The sequence below is a fragment of the Olea europaea genome, chromosome 14 (assembly GCF_002742605.1).
Source record: "Olea europaea var. sylvestris chromosome 14, O_europaea_v1, whole genome shotgun sequence".
In the NCBI taxonomy this organism is placed as follows: Eukaryota; Viridiplantae; Streptophyta; class Magnoliopsida; order Lamiales; family Oleaceae; genus Olea; species Olea europaea.
Window position 1 is genome coordinate 8,253,426 of NC_036250.1, and position 6,208 is coordinate 8,259,633.

Here is a 6,208-nt window from a genome sequence, read left to right on the forward strand (position 1 = left end):
AATTCGAAGGGTAACGAACGGTACATGAACTTCACCTCGTGTATTAAAATCACACATGTACTAAACTTTGTATCAAAATTATCTATGAACTCAACTCAAGAAATTGTATCTCATTCATACATGAATTAACTTTCATCAGTCAAAATTAATGGAACAATTCACATGACAAAGAAAGTGCCAACGTGATAATGACGTGACAGACACTAACAAATCAATAACGTGAATGGTACATGAACTCAATTTTGTATTAAAATCACACAAGGACTCACAAATTTGTATCTCATCCATACATGAATTAGCTTCTATCTGTCAAAAACTCATGGAACGGTGACGTAGCAAAAGAAGTGCCCACTTCAGCTTGTATTTTATCATCATCACTGTACTATAATTTTGTAGTAATACTCAGATTTTTCGTAAAATGTGTCCTAGACTTAAGCACCAAAGGTGTGTAGACTGAACAAAAAAAAGAGTTATAGACTTCTCTTCAATTCGTACCATATCTTACATCATCAGCATTCCGTGGATCATAGAGCTCACAAAATTTGGTGCACGCAAAAATGGACACCAGCCATCTTTTAAACAATACCATTTGGAAAAGAATATGCAGAGCAACCTTTGTTTACCGAAGCAATTGGAACATGTGAAGGTGTAGAGGAAGCCTGTAGTGGAGGTATAATAGATGAAGCCAAAGTCGGAGCTTGTGTCCCCAGCAGTCCATCCAGCAGCTGAAGAACAAAAGAAGATCAATACCAACTTACTAATAATAAAAACTAATAGTTATAAAGGTGTAATGCACCAATACATTTATAAATACAATAAAACTACTCAAACAGAAAATTTGGCCAGAATTTTGGTGACAGGCCCATGTGGCGCCCCCCTATTGGCGCCAATAGGGGGGCGCCTCATGGGCCTATCACCAAAATTCTGGCCAAATTTTCAGTCACTCCAACAAGACTAAAATAAATATGGGGATGCTATGTGTACATAACAAACACTGATTGTAACAGCATGAAATCAAATGCCCTTAACAGCTAACCAAGGAAAGTGTTTGAAAAACGTAGGCTTAACAACGGTACCTAGGCTGATTATAACTCGCTTCAAAAACAATGAATGTACGAAAACAGGAATTTATGCAACCTTGACCCACCCAGGAAATAATTATCAATTTTCAAATAGGGTGAAAATTACATGAAGATTAAACCTATGATTTATTAAAAAATAATTTACGACCAACAAGTACCAAACATAAAAGACAATCAACAAATAACAAAAAATAGTCAGGAGATATTTTTCATACTTACCCCATTGTAAAAAATAGAGCAAACTCAAGATAAAAATTATTACCCCAGTAGATGCAATGCAGAATGACATTCTAGAAGCTACCTAAAAATTGCACAAGAATAATAATTCACATCAAAATCATATGTCTACTAAATGCTAAACAAGAAATTTCTCAAGACAGTTCCATGAAATGCCTCATAAGTTCACTGAGAGGACAAGTAAACTGCAACTTTCAGAAACCATTTGCCACATAATCTGCTCAAGTAGGCTTAACAGTACAAGTAGCAAACATCAGTTAGCTGAACGAGATTGCGTGAAAATATAAAGTGAATAAAAATTACTATTGTCAAGACACGAGAAGGTTATAAATAGAAACCAAACCATGGGGGCTAACCTTGGCGGAAGCCACTTCATGGAAGTAATAGAGTAGTAAGTTGCCAAAGAATAGCAAAGTAGAGCCACTGCCAAAGGAATATCAAGTGTGATCTGGCATTGAATGTTACAGAAGTAAATTAGTCAAAACAATAGAAACAAAAGATACAAAAGGCATCCAAGTAAAAAATATAAGCTGCAAGTTAACAAAAATTAAAGTTGCACCACATACTAAAAGCCCACCAGAAGTTCCAAGAAAATGAAAAGGGACATTTCCATTAATCCCACGATTACTATCAAACTGATTAGGCATGAGCAAACTAATAAAAATGCATATGAATTACGATAATTTTTTTTTTCTCTTTTCATAATCAGATCTGGGCAGTCAAATTCCGCTCATTTCATTTAATTGATTTAAAGTACAGTTAAAAAAAAACCCGAATTACAAATAATTATCACCGAAATGTGAATTATTTAATAACTGAAATATTTTACCTTAATACCCTGGGCACGAGTAACTAGGGTTTTTTTGGGACATTTCTGGCATTGTAAACTATCGTTGCTGTGATATCATACCGGTCATTTTTTTGCGAATGGATCAGCTCTATACATAAACCTAAGTTTAAAAGATCTTTCGAAAAAAGAAAAACATCCAGTTATTATAAAACAGAAAACAAAATTACTCACGCTTTCTTCTTCCTTCCCTTTTTTCCCTCCATAATCCTCTTGTTCTTCCTATTCCACGTCAAACAATTCATCCATATCAACGACCAAATCAGGTAGTCATAGTTTATACACGACAAGTATATCTGTGTACGTATAAATAGAGAGAGATTACCCGACGGCCATGTATGTTGCTGCGGCGGCAACGTAGCTATTGAGATTTGGTAGATACAAAAACAGATGAGGGAAAACTCAAAAGATATCATTCGCCACGATGAGATTATTCACGGAATTGAACAACTGTTGATTCCAAGATCCGCTCAAATAGTTCAAGACCAAAGAATTAAAAAAAAAAAAAAAGTGTTGAACCTCAAGTCTTGAGGGCCACACCGTCCTGCACCTGGAGCATCATGCGGGAGGTAAATCGCGGAATGTGCCTCAACAGGTTGGAAACAAGAGCCTATCCATATACTGGTGCCTACAAAGAGTCCAATTCCATATCTCAGGAATCGAATTCTCACTCTGTGGTTGCCAGCAAGTCTGAGAGTACTCCATTCCTATCTTTTGAATCACTAGATTATGTCCTGGGGAACATTGAAGACCAATGAAATACGTACCCTGGGCGGTCCTGGATACTCTAGGTTAGGTTAAGGATCACAATCAAATTTTCAAAGGGTGGGTAAATCGTAAATGATAATGACAATCCGCAGTCGATAGATTGTGAGAGAAAGACAAGTGCACAGAGTTGAGTTTGGAGTTACGGATTGTGATGCTACCAAAAATCATACCTGTTGATTTTTCGAGCTTGAGGATTTTGAATGAACACGATCGTAGTCTTTCGGTACCTGAAACAAATGTATCGAGATATGTTCTCGTTGCCCCTTCGATGCCTAAGTCAGAAAGAGAATTATGTGCATGAGGCTATAAACTGAAAATAATGAGAACATACCTGAATAATGGCCCAAGGTTCTGTATTTGTAGAGGTAGGTAGTGTACTTCTAGTAGAATTGTGCCAGTTGGACGTATTTATCCAATGGGGTCCGATTTAGGAAGAATGTCTTATACGTAATAGAATTTTATGATGAATGGTATCATAGTTGGCGTAGAGTCCTTGGAGAATAGGACTTCCCGTGAATTCGAGAGATCGAGGATTCATCTTGCACAATGTGATCGAGTAAGAACACTTGAGGACTCAAACGAGTAAAGGTTGGGAACCACAACCGTAGTCCTCGAGTAAAACATCCCGATGACTTCACAAATCCCGAGGACTAGGTTACCAAAAAGAGAAATCCAGGCATGTGGAAGTCCTCGATATATGAGTATCCTTGAGGAATGAGTTATCCTCGGGTCTCAGAATGGGCTGTATCATTGGCCCCCGTGCACTCCTGCGTAGGGCTCGTGCTTGATGAAGGGGTACAATTGACCCAATAGTCCTCGTCGAGATATGTGCAAGGATGATATTATTGGGAGAAATGATTTGACCGTTGCAGGGGGTGTTCAAATCCGCGACACGTGTCATATCTTGAACGGCTGGAGATGGTGATCTTTNGGGAGAAATGATTTGACCGTTGCAGGGGGTGTTCAAATCCGCGACACGTGTCATATCTTGAACGGCTGGAGATGGTGATCTTTCGCCTTCCATATTCCACTCCTATAAATATGGTAGTTTACCTTTCATTTTTTACATTTTACCAACTGTAAACAAGCTCTATATAAGATCGTGCTCGAGAGAAATACTTGAGGAACTTCTCGAGGCGTTGGGTATTACAAAGGTAAGGTTCAAGACTTTTAACCTATTTCATAAGTTAGGACTTTGGTTTATTAAGTAATGTCGAGCAATGAGGGGGGTGATCGATCCAGTAGTTCGAGTAGTAGTGAGGATGTAGGTACCTCGATTGTACCCACGGCTATTTCCCTAGAGGAAACACCCGAGGCTTAGGTTAATATGATCTTTGAGTACCCTGACGAACCTTGTAAGTTAAAAGAGCATTTAGCTATTGCTGCGGCTAGGGAGTGTGTCCTTATGTCTATCTGCGATGTTAGATCGCCTAGCCTCGAGGATAGAATTGTACGAGCCCGATGAGGTAAATTTGTTATTTTTAGGGACACCCTCAAGGCTTGTTTTAGGTGGCCCCTACATCCCTTTTTCATTGCCCTGTTGGTCGAGCACTCCATGTGCCGGGGATAGTTAGTGCCTAATGCCTGGAGAATGCTCGTGTATTTCTTTATATCATGTAGGTACTTAGCGATCGAGCCCAATGTCAACCTTTGTAGATTAGTGCTCGAGCTTAAGAAACATCCTCGATACACGTGCTTTGGTTATCTCTTAACCATAGGAGGGTTTAAGGTCCTGAGGATGGCGAGTTCGCTAAAAGGGTGGGGGGAGGGATGATTTTATGCTATTGTTCGGGATCTCGGTCTCCCTTTCTGGCCTAATTGGGGAATTCCCGACCCAGAGAAGTTCTGTGAGGGCCAGGTATACCCAGATATCTTGGAAGAGCATAGGAGGATGCTGGTGGGGCTCGACCCCTTATTCTCGACGATGAAAGAGATTGGGGATGAAGTCATTGATCTAGCTGATGTGAGAGGCGTCGAGGGTAGGACCCTTTAGTTCTCATGTTTGTACATACTTTAGTTTTCATGCTCGTTCTAATGTGTTGTCTTATTTACTGATTTCAGGGATGTCGTTCGATCCTCGAGCATTACGTAACTTCGTGAACTCCAAAGTTGGGAGCCAGCCTCAGTTAAAGAAGAAAAGTAAAAAGAGGGCTCGGGTTAACGTTCCCTAAACATCCTATCAGAGGTCCTGGTGAGATGTCTCAACCTCGTCCTCTGGCTGAAAGTCCTTGTGGACCTATTATCCAGAGGCCCCCATCCCCAAGAATTACGCCTCGAGCTCCTTCAGAGGTGGTTGATCTCGATGACGACACCATCCCAGTAGGGGCCTCGATCACTGAGGAGTTCGAGCGCGGTCATCTTGTACAAAGCTTGGTGACCAAGTATAGGGATGAGGTTTGAGTTATGTGAGGAGATGAAAGCCATTGAGCTTCTTACTTTGAAGGTACCTCGATTCAAATACTTTTTTGTTTTTAAATACATCATATTGCTCGGGCTGATGTTTAATGTTTTCTTTTTCCAGACGTTGAGTGTTTCCAGGGGGTCTCTGAGAGGGGCCTCGAGGAATCCTGGAGACTTATTGGGATCGCAGAGTGAGGATTGCTGAGCTTGAGGCCAAATATGAGGCTTGGGGAAAAGAGCGCGAGGACATGCGGAGGGAATTGAGGGCACAGGAGGAGGCTGGAGTCCTGAAGGTCAAGAATGAGGAGGCAAAGCTCGAGCTCTTGCACAAGACCAAGGAGTTCGAGGAAAAGCTTGCCGAGGTCAAGGAGACAGCCTGGGAAGAATTCAAAACTTCTGAGGATTGCGATAAGATCAAAGGTGAGTACGCCTTGGGAGATTACCTCCATGCCTTCAAAGAGGCCCGAGCCTATCTGCGAGCCCATTTGCCCGACGTCAGGCCTGACGACTTGAAAGAGGTTCCTTCCATCGCTAACACCCTCGAGCTATCGGGTTCAGATGATGGGGGTGATGGCGAGGACGATGAAGACGTCAAGGGGGAGGACGAGCGCGAGGACGATGATGTACAGATCGATATTACAACCCTCAATCCTCCTTTAGGACAAATTCATTAGAATTCCCTCCCCTTCTATGTATCCCAAGGATTTTTTTTGTGATCATAATGTAATGAAGTTTTTGGATCGATGATTGTAACATGTTTATGAATTTCTTTTATATATGTTGACTAATCATGCTCGAGATCAACATCTTTTATTTTCTTGAGGATTTTAAAAATGTAATTACTATTCTCGACGAATGTAAGGTCTAATTAAGT

At 40.7% G+C, this 6,208-nt stretch overlaps 1 long non-coding RNA gene across 1 annotated transcript; it reads right to left on the bottom strand.

Moving 5' to 3' along the window:
- Positions 1-1,525: 1,525 nt before the first annotated feature.
- Positions 1,526-2,624, bottom strand: LOC111409637. Its single transcript, XR_002705503.1, has 3 exons — positions 2,492-2,624; positions 2,341-2,388; positions 1,526-1,767 (listed from the first exon to the last, which is right to left on the bottom strand). It is a non-coding gene; the product is annotated as an uncharacterized LOC111409637 (long non-coding RNA).
- Positions 2,625-6,208: the final 3,584 nt, after the last annotated feature.